Source organism: Tenrec ecaudatus, chromosome 3, assembly GCF_050624435.1.
Source record: "Tenrec ecaudatus isolate mTenEca1 chromosome 3, mTenEca1.hap1, whole genome shotgun sequence".
Taxonomy (NCBI): Eukaryota; Metazoa; Chordata; class Mammalia; order Afrosoricida; family Tenrecidae; genus Tenrec; species Tenrec ecaudatus.
Window position 1 is genome coordinate 60,155,957 of NC_134532.1, and position 13,276 is coordinate 60,169,232.

Genomic DNA, 13,276 nt, shown 5'->3' on the forward strand with positions numbered 1-13,276 from the left:
AGGGTGGGTTGGAAAGGGGAACCGATTACAAGCATCTATATATATTCTCCTCCCTGGGGAATGACAACAGAAAAATGGGTGAAGGGAGACGTCAGATAGTACAAGATATGACAAAATAATAATTTGTAAATTAGCAAGGGTTCATGAGGGAAGGGGGATCAGGGAGGGAGGTGCAAAAATGAGCTGATGCCAGGGGCTTGGGTGGAGAGTGGATTTTTCAATAATGATGAGGGCAATTAATGTACAAATGTGCTTTACACAATTGATGTATGTATGTATGAATTGTGATAAGAGTTGTTTGAGCCCCTAATAAAATGATTTTTTTAAAATAAACAAAATACAATGATGTTTGATAGGATTATATCTACACACCTTCAAGGAAAGCCAATCAATACAACTATTATGAAAATTTAGGGAGGGGGAAGAAGGAGGTGGGGAGAAGGGCGTGGTCAGAGGGTGGCATCATGGACAAGGGAACAACTAGGGAAGTGGAACCAGCATCTAGGAGAGGTTAGAGATTCTGTGAGTATTAGAGCAATGCCAAGCTAGTGGAGAGGAAGCACTAAGAGGTTGAAGAAGGGGGAAAGTGATAATGGGGCATGAGGAGGCAAAAGGAAACAGAGACAAGCTCTAGAAAGCAAAGACATAGATAGGGAGATTGACAATGGTGTGCGCTTATGTAAGTACATTAATCCACACAATAGTGATATTGGCCTATTTACATATATTTATAAGGCAATGCATGCACTGAAGCTGCAGATGAGCCTTGGGCCTTGGCTCATACCTTCCCTCAATACAAGAACATTTGTTCTAACAAATTGGCATTCTGTGATTCCCCCCCCCCACCTCCCCAAACAACCACACACACACACACACACACACACACACACACACGATCGCTGAGACAAAATGGGTACATAAGCAGATATGCTGAAGACAGGATAGTGCCCGGCTATTAAAAGATACAGTGTCTGAGGTCTTAAAGGCTTGAAGTTAAGCAAGCAGCCATCCAACAGTGAAGCAACAAGCCCACATGGAAGAAGCACACCAGCCGGTGTGATCTTGAGGTGCCAAGACTGAGCAATAGGCATCAGAAGATTCACAAGAAACAGTAAACAAATAAACAAAAATACATTGGTGATAATGGAGGGGGTTTGGAGCGGAGACCCAAAGCCCATCTATGTACGATGGAGCATCCCCCCACAGAGGGGTCACAGGGAGGGGGTGAGTCAATCATGGTGCAGTAGAGCACTTATGGGTCATGCAATATACTGCTGTTCCCTGGAGGTCTTGTAACCCCACCCACCACCCACCCCCACCCCCACCCCCGCTATCACGACCTCAGTGATGCCTCCCAATCTATACTAGACAGGAGCATATTCATAGGTTTAGGCAAGAGATAAAACTCACAACACACGTAACAGGAATGGGAATAGAGATACCAAAAGGGTAGGGGGAAGCGGGGCAGAAGGGGGGATAAAGGGGGGCACCAATCTCAATTAATGGCACATAACCACACACACCACCAGTCAGGGGGAAGAACAACAGAAACCAGAGTGGAAGGAAGATGACTGTTGGAGTGAGAATTTAAAATAATTAATGATCTAAAATCTATCAGAGTGCCACAAGGGTTGGAGTAGGATGAGGGAGGGGAAAAAGGAGGAGTTAAAAAAAAAGAAAAGAAAAAAGGAGGAGTTGATCCCAAGGGCTCAATGGAAAGTAAATGTCTAGAAAAGAACAATGGAATACATGTCCGAATATGTCAAATACAATTGATGTATGGTTTGTAACAAGAGTTGTAAGAACCCTCAATAAATTTTTTTTTTTTTTAGGCGTCAATTACAAAAGCTAATTATGAAGAAATCTACCAAGAGTTCAGTGGGCAATTGATCAAACATAAAAATCAAGATGAATTGATAATTATTGGTAACTGAAATGCAAGTTAGAAACAAAGAGGGAAGAGCAGTCGTTAGAAAAATATGAACTTGGTGATAGAAACAAAGCTGCAAATCACATGATAGAATTATGCAAGATCAACAACATGCTCATAGCAAATACTTTCTTTCTTTCTTTCTTTCTTTCTTTCTTTAGAGTAGATTGAATTTATTTAATAAATAAATTGCAAGTTGAGGCAACAATTCTGACAAGCAAGTGAAAACATTCCAAAGAAGAAAAATCTTTCAAAAGATTCTTGTACTTCAGTTTATCACTAACAGGGTTGACATAATAACTCATAGACATGCAACATGTTCTTAAAGAACAAATCAGTTCATTACTGAAATATTCTAAAACACAGCCCTAATCTGATTTTTGGCATTTCAGTTGAAAGTGCACATCGAATTTTTATTTTCTTTTTAAAAATCATTTTATTGGGGGCTCGTACAACTCATCACAATCCATCCATCCATCCATTGTGTCAAGCACATTTGTTTTGTTGTTTTTTTTAATATATAAATATATTGATTACTTTTTTCATAATATATTTTTTATTATTTTGTTTTGTTTTGTTTTGTTTTTTAATTTTTTTATTGGGGCTCATAAGGCTCTTATTACAATCTGTACATACATCAATTGAGCAAAGCACCCTTATACATTTGTTGCACTCGTCACTCTCATAATTCACCTTCCACTTGGGTTCCTGGAATCAGCTCGGTTTCCCTTTTTTTTCCCCCCCATCCTCCTCCCTCCCCGATCCCCCCCTGGTCCCTTGATAGTTTATAAATAATTATTATATCTTATCTTACACTCCCCGGCGTCTCCCCTCACCCGCCTCCCCATTGCCCATCTCCCAAAGAGGAGATTACACATAGATCTCCGAGATCGGTTCTCCCTTTCTACACGCCCTTCCCTCCTGGTGTCGCCACTCCCACCGCTGGTGTTGAGGGTTTCGTCTTTCCTAGATTCCCTGTACCTCCAGATCCCCACTGCACCGCTGTACATCCTCTGGTATAACCAGGTCCGCAAGGCAAGGTAGAATTGGGGTCATGATGATTGGGAGGGGAGGAAGCGTTCAGGAACTAGAGGAGGTTTTGAGTCAAGCATATTTGTACATTTGTTGCCATCATCATTCTCAAAACATTTGCTTTCTACTTGAGCCCTTGGTAACAGCTCCTCATTTTCCCCTACTTCCCCCTCCCTCCCTCACAAACCCTTAATAAATCATAAATTATTATTATTTTGTCATGTCTTACACTGACTGATGTCTCCCTTCATCAACTTTTCTGTTGTCCATCCCCCAGGGAGGGGGTTATATGTAGATCCTTGTGATCTGTTCCCCCTTTCTACCCATCATTCCCTCTACCCTCCTGGAATTTCCACTCTCACCACTGGTCCTGAAGGGTTTATCTGTCCTGGATTCCCTGTGTTTCCAGTTCTTATCTGTACCAGTGTACATCCTCTGGTCTAGCTGGATTTGTAAAGGAGAATTGGGATCATGATCGTGGGTAGAAGGAAACATTAAAGAACTAGAGGAAAGTTGTATATTTCATCAGTGCTACACTGCACCATGATTGGCTCGTCTCCTCCCCAAGACCCTTCTATAAGGAGATGTCCAGTTGCCTACTGATGGGCATTGGGTCTCCACTCCACACTCCCCTTCATTCACAATGAGATGATATTTTTTGTTCCTTGGTGCTTGATACCTGATTCCTTTGACACCTCATGATCACACAGGCTGGTGTGCTTCTTCCATGTGGGCTTTGTTGCTTCTGAGCTAGATGGCCGCTTGTTTATCTTCAAGCTTTTAAGACCCAAGATGCTATATCTTTTGATATTTGGTCGCCATCAGCTTTCTTCACAACATTTGCTTATGCACCCATTTGTCTTCAGCAATTGTGTCAGGAAGATGAGCATCATGGAATGCTGGTTTAATAGAACAAAGTGTTCTTGCATTGAAGGAGTACTTCAGTAGAGGCCTAATGTCCAGCTGCTACCTTAATACTAAACCTATAAATATATGGACATAGATCTATTTCCTCATCAGACCAAATTCAGGGATACATACGGTAGCCAAAAAAAAAAGAACAGGGGTAAAAAAAAGAAAACACAAGGCTAGTGGGGGAATAGGGCACTAACCCACCCAAGGGGAGGGTATTGTTTATATCTCCATAGGGAAAGAGGGACCAGACTTCAATCTGGTATTCCAAAATATTGAATGCAACACACCAGCATGAAGCAGAGAACCAATGGAGAGACCTGAGGAGCTAGTCCCAATTCCAACTATGTGAACAGCATCCCCAACACCCCACAAAAGAATTCACTTCAGAGGACAGCACTGAAACTACAGATCAGGGAGATGGACATGTCTGATCAGAGCACACAGGAGCAAATGAAGGGAGAGGAAGAGAGAGTGGAACACATCCTGGCCCACCAAGCCCTGAGGGTGCTCTTCCCACTCAGACCAGCCAAGGCACAGAGAGGTTCATAAGGCCAACCCCAAGATGAGACAACATCCGTCACTGACCCATAGCACTACGGTGGACAACACTGGAGACACAATAGGGGAATTGCGCCCGATCTGACCGAGGCAAAACACTAACGATGTGCAATAGAACAACAAAGGGAACAGAGCAACATAGTCCCCAGGAAATACGAAAGATAGACTCTGGAGCCAGGACATAGCACCCCATCAGACTGGACCAGAAAACACTCCTAAATGTCAACAAACAGACCTTGAATTATTTACAGGCTTTTCTTTTTTGTGTCATTGGTTTTGTTGTTGTTTTCTTTTCTTTTGTTGCTTTGTTTTGCTCTATCTTGTTTTTGTGCATATTTTTATCTCTGCAGGTCTATCTAGATAAGATAGGTGGGATAAACAATCTGGCGGAGAAAACAACGGGACTAATGGTTCCGGGGTGACATGGGAGAGGAGCAGGTTGGGGAAAAGAAGTGGTGTTAACAAAACCAGGGACAAGGAAACAACAAGTGATCCAAAACTGATGGCTAGGAGGATGTAGGTGACCTGGTAGGGCTTGATCAAGGGCAATGTAACCATGAGGAAGTACTGAAACTCAAATGAAGGCAGAGCATGATAGCAGGACAAGAGGAAAGTGAAAGGAAATAGAGAGAAGAGCTAGGAGGCAAAGGGCATTTATAGAGGTCTAAACACAGGCATGTATATATGTAAATATATTATATATGAGGATGGGGAAATAGATCTATGTGCAAATATATTTTTCAACAACATAAAAGTCAACTATACCCATGGACTTCTCCAGAAAAATTACACAGATATCAAATTGGTTACATTTGTGGGGAGACCCAATAGAGACGCTAGATATCAGCAGTTACAACCAAGCCAGGGGCTAACGATGGGGCAGATCATCAATTGCTCATATGTAAGTTCAGGTTAAAGCCGAAGAAAATTAAAACAAGTCCACAAGAGCCAAGATAACATCTTGAGTATATCTAACCTGAATTTCAAGACCATCTCAAGAACAGAGTTGATATATTAAACACTAATGACAAAAGACCTGATGCGCTGCAGGAGGATATTCATGAAGAAAGCAAAGGTCATTAAAAAGAGAGAACAGATCAAAGTGGATGTCAGAAGAGAGTCTGAAACTTGCTCTAGAAGAAATGATGACTTCAAAGAGCTGAACAGATAATTTCACGGGGCAGATAGAGAAGACAAAGTCGAATATTATAATTAAATGTACAAAGACCTAGAGTTGAGAAAGCAAAAGGGAAGAACATGTTCAGCATCTCTGAAACTGAAAAAAACTCAAACCTTGAGTTGAGATATTGAAAGTCTCCATGGGCAGAATATTCATTGATGCAGAAAGCATCAAAAGAGGATGGAAAGGATACAGAGTCTCTGTACCAAAAAGAAGTAGCTGACGTTCCACCATTTCAGGAGATAACATATGAGTAAGAATCAATGGTGCTGAAAGAAGTTCAAGCTGCAGTGAAAGCATTATGCAAAAATAAGGCTACAGAAAATGATGAATATCAATAGAAATATTTCAACAAGCTGATGAAGCACTCATCCATCTAGGCCATGAAATTTGGAAGACAGCTACTTGGCCAACTGACTAGAGGACATCCATATGTGTACCCATTCCCAAGAAAAGTGACACAACAGAATGCTCACACTGTAGAACAGTGTCATGGAAATCACATGTAACAAACCTGTGCTGAAGATCGTGCAACAACGGTCGCAGTGGTACATTGACAAGGAGCGGTGAGAGGCGGAGACCAGATTCAAAAGAGGACATAGAAAAAGGGACATTGTTGCTGATGTCAGATAGATCTTGGCTGAAAGCAGAGAGTGCCAAAAAGATTTTTAGTTGTATTTGATTGACTCTGTCAAGGCGTTCAACTATGTGGATCATAACAAACTATGGATAGCCTTGAGATGAATGGGAATTCCAGAACACTTGATTGTGCTCAGGTGGAACTTGGACGTGGATCAAGAGGCAGGAGTACGAATGGAACATTGGAATACTGCATAGCTTAAAATCAGGAACGGTGTGCCCAGGGTTTATCCTCTAACCACACTTATCCAAGCTGTGTGCTGAGAAAACAATCAGAGAACCTGGATTACATGAAGAAGAATGTGGCATCAAGATTGTAGAAAGGCGTCTTAACAACCTGCAAGATGGCACAACCTTGACAGTTGAAAGTGATAAGGGCTTGAAGCACTTGCTGATGAAGATCAAGGATTGTAGCCTTCAGTATAGATTACAGCTCAATGTGAACAAGACCAAAATTCTCACAACTCGACCATCAGGATAAATGGAGAAAAGGTTGAAGGTGGCAAGGATTTTGCCTTGCTTGGATCTACAATCAATGCTCATGGAAGCAGCAGTCAAGAGATCAACAGACAAGTTGCATAAGGTAAATCTGCTGTGCAAGACCTCTTTAGAGGATTGAAAAACAGGAATGCTACTTTGAGGACTAAGGTGTGCCTGACCCATGCCACAGTATTTTTCAATCGCTTCATATGTATATGAAAGTTGGACATTGACTGAGGAAGCCCATAGATGAATCAATGCATTTGAATTGTGGTGCTGGAAAGGAATATTGAAAGTACCACGAACTGTTAAAAAGCCAAACCAATCTGTCTTAGAAGTATAGCCAGAATGCTCCATAGAGGCAAGGATAGCGAGACTTTGTGTTAATTACAGACTGTGACTTATTGTCAGGAGAGAGCAGTCCCTGGAGAAGGACAGCACATTTGGTAGAGAGACAACTAAAAAGAGGAAGGCCCTCAAGGAGCCGAGTTGACATAGTGGCTACAATAATGGGCTGAGGAACAAATAATTGAGAGGGTTGTGGAGGGTGGGCAGTGTTTACATAAGGTTGCTATAGGTTGGCAACAATAAAGATTAATGCAGTAAAGAAGAAAATGTTGCAAAATGTATGCTGGTGATAATTGTACTACATGTTGTTGAATAATATGTGAATTGAATGCCAATAAAACTTCAAATAAATAAATAAAAGTTTAAAAATTAAGAAAACTATTTTCAGCCTTACAAATCCTATAGGCAGTTCAGTTCTACTCTACACAGTTCCTGTTGGGTTATTATGAGGTGGACTTGTCTTGAGAGCAACAGTTTGAATCGATTTTGAAACATGGTTACATAATGTGTTATCAGGAACATGAAGATAAATAAAGCATCTTAAAATAAATAAATACAACATCCTAAGGTGCTCAAACTAGCAGGGAAGGAAAATAAGAATTAACTGTAATGCAAGGCAGAAAAGTGAACAATCACTGGAAAATAAGTGATTTACTATATTGGATTAGTTCAGGCAATTGTTATGTGATGTTAGACAAATCTGCACTGATAAAGAGCTCTTCAATTTGAAAAAAAGTATAAGAGATTCCAAAGTGAGGAAACAGTATCTGCTATTAGCAACATGAAGTATAATAAATAGACACAAGTCCAAAAAGTTTTGGGGTGTTAGGCGGATTGTATAAAAATACAAATCCAGAGGCACCGACAAGTACATAGGTACAAGAAAGAAAAGAACTTCATATCAAGAAGCAATCATCCATCAAGAAAACATCCCAGCCTATTCCTATGTCCATATGTCCTATACTAGTCCATAAGTCCCTCTTCCGACTCGTGCAGCCACAAGCAATGTAGGAAGATCACAAGTCAGTGGGTGTGAAGTATTCTGGATCCAATGGCAGTGGATGTATATCCAGGCTTCTGGCTGCAACCAGGAAGGTGAAGGCAGAGAGTGCGCATGAGAGAAAGGGAGGTTCCCAGGGGTTTCTTTATGAGATAGCCACACCTACAAGGAGGCACCATCAGGCTGTGACCTGATTGACTGGTTAATACCACCCCTATCCTTTTATAGTCCTTCAAGTTGACGTGAACTTATGTAACTACCACAGATGGAAAATAAGGAACTGGATGAATAAATGTAGATAAAGAGCCTGGCCTAAGGGGATGGTTTTGAGGCAGAAGATGAAGATTCTTGGATGTTGTCCTCATGAGATATGAAAGTCATTCAAGGCTTTGAGTTAATTTTCCTGATAGCAGTGAAATGATAGTAAGAAGAAACTTCAGCAGGAACAGAGCTCAATGACTTACAATACTCAATGAAGTGAGTATAGACAAGAGTTATCTAGATCAGTTGCAGTGATGGGATTCAACCGGTTTATTTTACTTGGATCCACAATTAATACCCATGGAAGCAATAGTAAAGAGACCAAATGATGCGTTGCATTTCGGCAAACCTAAGACTTTTGAAACCATTAAAGAGCAAAGATGTCACTTTGAGGATTAATGTACTCCTAATAAAAATACTAATCCCCCAAATCCTAGCCCTGGTGGCATCATGGTTACGAATCGGGCTGTGATCCAAAAGGTATACAGTTCAAAGCCACCAGCTGCTCTGCAGGAAGTAGGGGAAGCTTTCTACTCCCATAAACATTTACAGTCTCATAAACTTTGAGTAAGGAACTCAGAGAAGAACTGATGCATTTAAATTATGGTGTTGACAAGTACCATTGGCTGCAAGAACAAACAAATCTGTCTTGGAAGAAGTTCATTCAGAATGCTCCTTAGAACCTAGGATGGTGACATTTCTATAATGGACAAATTATCAGGAGGGACCACTTCCTGGAAAATAACATCCTAATTTGTAAAATAGAGGATCAGCAAAATAGAGGAAGACACTTGAAAAGATGAACTAGCACAGTGGCTACAACAATGGACTCAAAAGACAGCAATTATGAGGACGGCATAGAACTCAGCAGTGTTCCCTCCTGTTGGATACAGGCTTGCTATAAATCAGAAATGACTCAATGGCATCTAACCACACACAAAAACAATATGTTCAAAAGCAAATTTCCACATCTCTTTTGGCTTCCACTTTGGTCTTTTATTTCACTTCAGTCTTTTTCATTACCTTTTGCATTCCTCGTGAATGATATTCTTTTTAAAGCTTTATTGGCATAATATTCGCATATAATTCAATAATTCCATTTCATCAAGAAGAGTTGTATAATCATCAGCACAATCAGTTTTTGAACATTTTCTTTATTGTTATACTCATCATTATTAGCACCCCCATTTCTCCAACCTCCACTGCCCCAAGGAACCATTAATCTAGTTACTGTCTCTATAGATTTACCTAACCAGGATTTCATATACAGAAACACATTAAAAAACTCAACAAACAAACAAAAACCTAATTATAATTTAAAATGTTAAACAGGTTAAAAAGCTCAATCGAAAGGAAAGCAGAAAATATTTTAAAGCTGAGACAAAGGATGTCTTCTGGTCCTTCCAATTAATCCTCCCAAAGAGATTGAAGATCCCAGTGACAAAGCAAGCGATGACAGGAATGAAAACGCAAAACTCCCCGATCCTTCTGCCGTCAAAGCAGGTAATTGGGATAAAAGGGAACCTGCCCAGATGGAAGATGCAAGTGTTGCTAAACTTGATGGCTTGCTTGACAAATGAACCCAAATTTATCCCAGATCCTAATGCTGAAAAATCTGCTGACCGGAATGAAGACATGGATGGAGAATGCAAAGCACCCCACATTCCTAACCCAGCCTGTCAAGTTGGATGTGGCGAGTGGACACCATGTATGATAGATAACCCCAATTTCAAAGGCTTCTGAAGAATTCCAATGATTGACAGCTCTAATTATCAGGGAATCTGGGGTCTTTGAAAAATCCCTAATCCAGAATATTTTGAAGATTATCATACATTTCTTCTGGCATCTATCCATGTCCTTAGTTTAGAGCTTTGGTCCACGACCTCTGATCTCTACTTTGAAAATTCCATTATCTGTTCAGAAAAGGAAGCAACCAACCACTGGGCTGCAGTAGTTAGGGCTTGAAACAATGGTGGCAAATGCTAATGAACCTGAAGTAATTAAACAGTTCATGACAGCTGCTGAACAACACCCATTGCTTTGGCTCATTTCTGTTGTGACAGCCGTGCTGCCACTCATATTAATTAATTCATTTTATTGGACAAGATAAGCAAAGAGAAAAAGTGAAAAAGCAGAGAATAAAAGAGCTGACATTTTTGAACCACCAACTAGGCGCAAAAGGAGCACTAGAACAAGAAGTGGGGGAGGGAAGACAGCCCTGGGAAAGCCTGTAGACTTGGAAGAAGAGAAAAAAGCAAAGTGATGGCAAAATTCCAGGAAAGGAATTGTGAACCTAAGTAAAAGTAAAAGAAAGGTGAACCCAAGTAAAAGAGTGAAGAAATTGAGATCCTAGAAGGGCAGGAAGAAGGCAATAAATCAATTAAACCTGGATAAGAGGATGGGGAAGCAAATGAAAGCATGGGATCTTGAGATGGGCCAGGAAAGTCAATCCACAGAAGGTGAGTACCAAAGCACTAAACTGGACCCGAATATTTTTTTAATCATTTTATTGGGGGCTCGTAAAATTCTTATCGCAATCCATACATACATCCATTGTGTCAAGCACAATTGTTGCTATCATCATTCTCAAAACATTTGCTTTCTACTTGAGTCCTGGGTATCAGCTCCTCATTTTTCTCCTCCCTCCCCACCCAATCTCCCTCATGAACCCTTGATAATTTATAAATTATTATTATTTTGTCATATGTTACACTGTCCAATGTCTCCCCCACCCTCTTCTCTGCTGTCCATCCGCCAGGGAGGAGGCCATACGTAGATTCTTGTAATCAGCTCCCCCTTTCTACCCCACATTCCCTCCACCCTCCAGGCATCGCCACTCTCACCACTGGTCCTGAAGGAGTCATCTGTCCTGGATTCCCCGTGTTTCCAGTTGCTATCTGTACCAATGTACATCTTCTGAACTAAAAATCATATTAGTGGGTGCCCACCTTCCTGATATGATCACTGAAGACAAACATGTGCATAAGCAAATGTGGGGAAGAAAGCTGATGGTGCCCGGCTAGCAAAAGATATAGCATCTGGGATCTTAAAGGCTTGAAGATAAACAAGAGGCCATCTAGCTGAGAAGCAACAAAGCCCACGTGGAAGAAGCACACCAGCCTGTGTGACCATGAGCTGTTGAAGGGATTAAGTATCAAGCCTCAAAGAACAAAAAATCATATCATTGTAAATGTGGGTGAGTACGGAGTGGAGACTTAAATCCCATCGGTAGGCAAATGGACACCCTCTTACTGAAGGGTTTTGGGGAGGAGATTAGCCAGTCAGGGTTCAGGGTAGCAACAATGAAACATATAACTTTCCTCTAGTTCTTAAATGCTTCCTCCCCCACTATCATGATCCCAATTCTACCTTACAAATCTGACCAAAATATTTTTAACCTGTGGGAGAGAGCTAGGCATTCTAAAATCAGTGTACCAATGCTGAACTTGAATCAGTCTTCCCCTCCTTTTTCTAATGGCTTGCCTTATTATTCTTTCAATGGTTTCGTTTAGTCTTTCTTTTCAGGGGAACAAAAAAAAAAACAACCTGAAATTACTTGGTCTTTGAATTTGAAAAATAAAGTTACATAGCAGATTTCTGAGACTGTTATCATTAGAAGTTACATGGTTTTAGTAGTTTGGACTTTGTATGAGTTTGTACAGAGCAAACTAGCCTGCAGTCGCTTCACTGTTCTTGGAAAAATCAGTTGTTGGGGTTTCCAGGTAAATGGTTATACCACAGCATACTGGGTAGTCCTTGTGGTAGTTATATAATATGGTGTCAACTTGGGACTTGAGAGAATTAAGAGTGAAGGGGTGTCAATCGGGTTATAGCCAATGAGGCCTCTGTCTGGACATGGGCTGCTGAGAATTCTGGGGATTCCTGTATTTCTTCCTTAGAGGCGGGACAGACTATATATATCCACTCCCTTGGAAACGCTCTACTGACAAGACACGTGGCGCTACGGCCCAGGAGCTGGAGAAGTCACATGGACCTACCCTGATGCAACCAGACCTCTGATGTCAAAGATGCCACATAGAAACCCCTGCCAACGCTGAGATGCTTACAATGCCACTGGATCCAAAGATTTTCTACCCACTGGCCTGTGATCGTGCTACATTCGGCATCATTGCCTGTGTTTCGTGAGTCTGAAGAAGACTTTATAGATTGGTATCAGACATATGGGCTAATATTGGATTTATGGGCTTGGACTGGACTGGGTTTGGATGCTTTCTTAATGTACAATCAACCTTTATATAAAACTATCTCTTAAACACATATGAGTCTCCTTGGATTTGTTTCTCTAGTCTACCCAGACTAACACAGTTTTATAATAAAAATGATAGAGGGCTCTGTTGTACAGAGCTAAATGCTATAGAGTTTATATATGGTTGTCTGATTCTATCAACAATTGAAAAAACAGGGCAAATTTAAAATTAATCATAAGAGAGATGAAATAATAAATTTTAAGTTAACTGTGTCTGCAATAATCTACTTTCCAATGCATTCTGCATGATAGCAAGGCCATTCACAAATCTGGTCTATGGTCACAGGGGATTCACTAAAGACTTAATCTACATGTGTTTCCCCTTCATTTTTTTTAACTGAAACAACTTTAACATGAGTCAAAAGGGAGATCAAATGATACTATATTATTTATATCATCCCCACAGCTCATCTGATATTCAGTCATTAGTATTCAATGCATCAAATCTGTTCTCAAAGTGGTCTCTACATTCAGATGGGATAGAATCAATGTAGCATTTCTTTAACTTAATATGATTTTAATCACATGGATTTGTGTATTCTTCAGCTTCAACCTGAACCTAAGAGCAGTGGATAGTCTTTCCCACAGTTAGTCCCTGGCCTTGTTTTGGCTGGTGACATTGAACTTTTTCACCATCTCTTCTCACAGATGTCAAGTTGATTCCTG

The 13,276-nt window shown here is 40.6% G+C and overlaps 1 pseudogene; it reads left to right on the plus strand.

Moving 5' to 3' along the window:
• Positions 1-9,167: 9,167 nt before the first annotated feature.
• On the plus strand, positions 9,168-10,737 carry LOC142442271 (calmegin-like; annotated as a pseudogene).
• Positions 10,738-13,276: the final 2,539 nt, after the last annotated feature.